Source organism: Pyrus communis, chromosome 13 (genome assembly GCF_041283825.1).
Source record: "Pyrus communis isolate YQ-2024b chromosome 13, ASM4128382v1, whole genome shotgun sequence".
Taxonomy (NCBI): Eukaryota; Viridiplantae; Streptophyta; class Magnoliopsida; order Rosales; family Rosaceae; genus Pyrus; species Pyrus communis.
Window position 1 is genome coordinate 1,680,051 of NC_142577.1, and position 5,742 is coordinate 1,685,792.

Consider the following 5,742-nt stretch of genomic DNA (forward strand, 5'->3'; position numbering starts at 1 on the left):
AGTTTAATTAGTTAAAGCGTTAATTAATTAAAGAAAGGGTGATTATGAACCTTAGCCTACGATAATTGAGCTATGTGAAATGCCGTTTCAAATTTGTTTGAACCATGGGAATGTGTAGATTAAATTTTGGTTGTAATTTGATATGATCAATTGTTGTAAAAGAGCATAAGCTCTTCTTTACTTTAAAGTAATTTGATTTGATCAATTGTTGTAAAAGAGCATAAGCTCTTATTTACTTTGAAGTACTCCTTTCTTGTTTTATTCGATATGCATGAAATTGGAGTAGTTGGGTCCAACGCCCAATAAGACAACACGCCTTAATGTGATTAAACGCGTAACTAAAATCAATCACCATCCCTAGACCGAGATTCAACACTAGGCTCGTGTTGAATCGAATCAAAGGTTCATAGTCATCCTAAGGCCCTAAGGCAACTATATAGTCCATCAATGAATGCAAACCTTATGTTAGTAGTATCATATACTCTTGCTTTAAAAACCGTTTTAAAAGCTTAGTGGGAGTATTATATACAACTAAATCAATCAAATGGACCAATAGTTGTAATAGGATCAAAATGTTTTAATTGGATTAAAATGTATGTTTATATGTGATGAGACCTAAAACCCTCAACAAATCAATATTAAGTTGATAAGCGAGAGATGCTTTGAATATCTCTTCGTGGCCTTCCACCGTGGTAGGCTCCAATCGTTTGTGACTTGTACACCGGCTTCACCCTATAATGGGGGAGTACAAAGTGCATGCTTACATTCAGGAGGAGTCTATACGCATATGATGAGGTGAGTGTAGATAACGAGTATGACCAACATGATATAATTCTGAGGTTGTGCTTGAACCTCTACATAAACTAAGCATGGTGGGAATAACTTAACTAAGTGCAATGGTGCCAACATGATATAATTCTGAGGCATTCATTCTCTAGAGGCCAAACTAGATGGGTAATTACAAGAGTTGTAAATGAGTAAAGCGTTATTCTCTCATCATTATTTTTGCTAACCAACATCGTATAATCGTGAGGTGGGCTTGGTAATGGTGAGCCTCCCATACCCTACTAAGAGTTTCCTCCAAAACTCTCGAATACCGATGAGGGATATGGAATTTGCCAAAAATAGTGGGTGATGCTATTTGATTTAAAGACCCGAATCAAATGGCTTAAAATCAATCAATTTATATTCGTTATGTATTTGTTTACCAATATATTTGCAAACGCTATCCAAAACTTGACAAAGAAAAACCGAACGATTTAATTTCCGGACTTAGTTCTACAATCCCATAGATTGTCTTTAATGGCTTGTAGATGTAACTAAGTAGTCTCATCCTCACAATCTTCCTATTGATAATGTATCATTGGAAGAATATGTTAGATAAGTCTAACATGAGAAGGACAACACTTTTAATGTCGTAATTCTTCAAATACAAATTGTTGTATGAAGAAATAAGAGTTGCTTTGAACAACCCTTAATCAACACAAACTTTAGTGCTTGTCTCTTTGTTACACGAACAAGGAACTTGAGAAGTAAGCACAAGGGCATGGACACTTTATGTGCCATGATTCTTCACTTACAAATTGTTGTATGAAGAAATGAGAGTTGCCTTGAACAACTCTTGAAAGTTTGTTATTATGTTTAGAACATAATGGTTGGTTGACAAAAATAGTCCATTTATATGGACTTATGATGATTTTGAATCATTGAGTGTTGAAGTGTTAAACCACTTAACGAGACGGAAACTAGGCAAGGACTTCACCTTTGTGTCCCTATCCTAATGGTTCACTAAGTTTATTGTAAACTATATAGTGAACAATAACCGCACGCTCTCCAAATCGTTTGATGTGTATAACACATTTGAAATGAATTTCAAGAGAGATAGTGGGAGTTTAGGGACCATGACTATTGTAGTCAAAAGGGAAGTCAAATGAAGAAGGCAAAATAACTCCAAGGGAACAAACTTTCTTTATGAAAGGATGGACATTGGAAGGGGTATTTGCAAGAAATGTCTTGCAAGTGTCAAGAACACACCTTTCGAAGGTGTTGTAAAATGTTCTTGAAAAGTTCACAACAGTTGGTTCTTCTACTTGAATGCATGATTCTGTATTAGTAACTATGTTTTACAATTGATGTAAAAGTGTGCTAATAAGAAGTAGAAGATTAATGAGAGAAGAGAAAGTACTTCACATTCCAAACGTGAATCGAATATAGATCTCTGCGAAAGCGGATTGTACTTACTTCCTCATATGAACTACCAAAGAAATTGGAAAAATACTAAAGATTGTCTTTACATTCCAATTTTAAGGAACTTAAATCCGTCACTATAGTAGAGATGGATAAATGTTTTGTTTGACAAAAACATTGTTCTTTATTAATCAATAATTAGATTATTGTAATTGGTTGTCTCTATAGTAGAGATGATGTGGTAGTTTAACTGTTTAGAATACGATGATGCTTAAAACCCAAAAGGTTGCAGGGTAGTGACTAATCCCAACTGAGTTGTGACACCTCTAAAACATAAGTTACGAGTTGGTCATAGATGGATGCTTTGGATCGTTAGATCCGGATCCAATACCTTCTTGTTAAAATTGTATAGAGGCGAAATGTTCGAATCTTTATTCTTTTGGAAAGAAGAAAGAATCACAAAGTTGTTGAGGTTAATTCACTTAGATGTTAGTGGCACTTATCCACAACATAATACTACTCATGTTGTATGACATTCACCGAAGATCACTCTCGGTTGGACTATAGTTTATTTTGAATAAACACAAGTCCGAATACTTTGCAAAAGGTTTCAAAGAATTCAAGAAATGTAAGTAGATGAGTAAGACGTCTAAAGTATTTACCTCCTTAGATTTGATCCAAGGAAAAAGTAACACTTTAGATTAATTTCCTTGAAAAATATCAAGGAAAGTAGAATCGTAAGATAATGAATTTCCCCATTAGGAGAAGAATGAACATAAATAAGATTTAGTTCGTTGGACATTATCAATTACCCATATATATATGATATATACTTCTAAGACATGTTAGTTGTAAGAAGATCCATCCATCATGGATCTTAGCAAGCTAGTGGGAGCTATAATCGTCTTATGAGAAAAGATCAATTGTTTGATTTCTCATAAAGATGTAAATCGAATCTTTTGTTTACTAGGTTTACAAAAGATTAGTGGGAGTTGATCATATTCCTAAATTAGAATATATATATACATGATATATATTAATTTTGAAAATGAAAGGAATTCTTCATCGTTAAAGTTATGACTTTAAACATTCTATAATGATAGAATGTATATGGGAGACATAGTCTATATACATGGGATGGAAATCTATAATGATAGATTTCAAGATATAATTGGATTATATCAATCCCTAAAATAGACAATGAGATGCTAGGAAGTTTCTCACATGATGATAAACTTCAATTAGAATGACAATTCTAGTGAGACTAGGAAGTTGTTCTTCTCAAAGGGAATGTACCCTTTGACTCCCAAAGAAATAATGCGTAAATAGAATCCTTTATGCATACGCAGAAAGGTGATTTATGTATTTCATATAGTATGAAAACATTGATATAAGTCGTACCTAGAACGGTACAAGATGATATCAGTGCAAGCCCAAGATCAGAACCATGGCAACTGTCAAGTGAATCCTTAGGTATTTAAGAAATACTAAGGATGGATTCCTCAAGAATGAGGAAGAATTAGAGTAACGTAATGGAAGCGTGAATGTATTAGATTATGAATCTAATCCATCATAGAATATCTCTTCATTATGAATGAAGTGATAATAAGATATCTCTTTATTATGACTAAAGAGATATTTGGGTGGAAACGTTAAAAGTAAATGACTTTAATGTGTTCCATCATGTATGCAAAATATATTGCCATATAGAAGCTTACAACATTGTTGTTTGGATGGGAAAGTTCATTCATGAACTCTTCATTCGGTTCCAACCATAAAGTGTATGACACTAATGGGGCGATAGCTCAAGCCAGGGAATCAAGGTCTCATCAAGGTCCGAACTCAAATGAGAGACTGAACCACATGATTGAGAATCATGTATAATGGTGACGTCGTTATTCTCAAGGTTGCTTCTATTGATAACATATAGATATCCATTGTTTAGGCCTACTACTCAGCCATTTATGAAATGAATTACAGAAGAGGTATCATCAATGATGACTAAGCTGATTGGCTCTAGTGCAAGTGGGAGATTGTTGGAAATGTGCCCTAAAACCAATCATATGATGATACTTTATGGACATTTCACATGTTAAACTAATCTAGTTTAATATTAAGGGCAAACATTATTGTTTGAGCCGTCTCATATAAATGTTATATGCTTAAACGATAAGTCCAAGGAATATGTGATTGGAAGAATGCGATCTAAAGAAGTTAGATTCATGAGACCATTCTTTCGTTGACACATCCTAAACGTTCCTGATCATAGGATTGTCAATTGGGCATTGACAGTCCGTTAAGATCAGTACGTGCTATGTCTTCTCTCAGGGAGAGTGACTAATCTCGAGTCATTGGTGTGTGTGACATCAAAACAAGTACGTAGGTGCTCAATAGAGAATGAGTTCACTGAACACGATCAACGAAGAGTTCTCATATTCATGTCACATGAGAACTCATGGTTGGGATAATGCAAATTAGTCTTTTGACCTGAGGCATCACAGTTGTCTTGTGGTTAGGTCCTTAATCTTTGATTATGTCAAAGTCACTCTATCAGGGTGTCCATGGCATCGTTGGGGTTAAGCCACTTAGCCATGGAGGCAAGTGAATGCGCAACAAGGGATCTCTAACCTTCAAACTGTTTGAGGGAGAATACTCTATGATATGATTTAGAATCTCTGGCCAGAGTATGAATGAGATGTTGGAATGCGTTCCAGATCACATTCAAGGTAATCATATAAGTACAAGATTCACATTGGATAATAGACATGAATAAACTATCAAACCAAACAATGTGGTCAAGAGTATTGTATTAGAGAAAGACCGTATTGCATTTGTAATCCTAAACGGAATAGGTTCTCCACCTCTTCTGATTAGCTTGGGTAACCATGATATGCTGCTAGGTGTCACTCATGGTTTGTGGAAGCCCTAAAAGTGTATTATCACTAACGGGAGAATTGAAAGTAAGTTTCAATTCACAATCGATTTGAAAGAGTTTGAATCGCCTACTTGTTGGAAATGTGCCCTAAAACCAATCATATGATGATACTTTACGGACATTTCAAACTAATGTAGTTCATTTCAAACTAATGTAGTTTAAATGTAAAGGGCAAAGATTATTGTTTGAGCCGTCTAATATAAATGTTGTATGCTTAAACGATAAGTCCAAGGAATATGTGATTGGAAGAATGCGATCTAAAGAAGTTAGATTCATGAGACCATTCTTTCGTTGACACATCCTAAACGTTCCTGATCATAGGATTGTCAATTGGGCATTGACAGTCCGTTAAGATCAGTACGTGCTATGTCTTCTCTTAGGGAGAGTGACTAGTCTCGAGTCATTGGTGTGTGTGACATCAAGACAAGTACGTAGGTGCTCAATAGAGAATGAGTTCACTGAACACGATCAACGAAGAGTTCTCATATTCATGTCACATGAGAACTCATGGTTGGGATAATGCAAATTAGTCTTTTGACCTGAGGCATCACAATTGTCTTGTGGTTAGGTCCTTAATCTTTGATTATGTCAACGTCACTCTATCAGGGTGTCCACGGCAT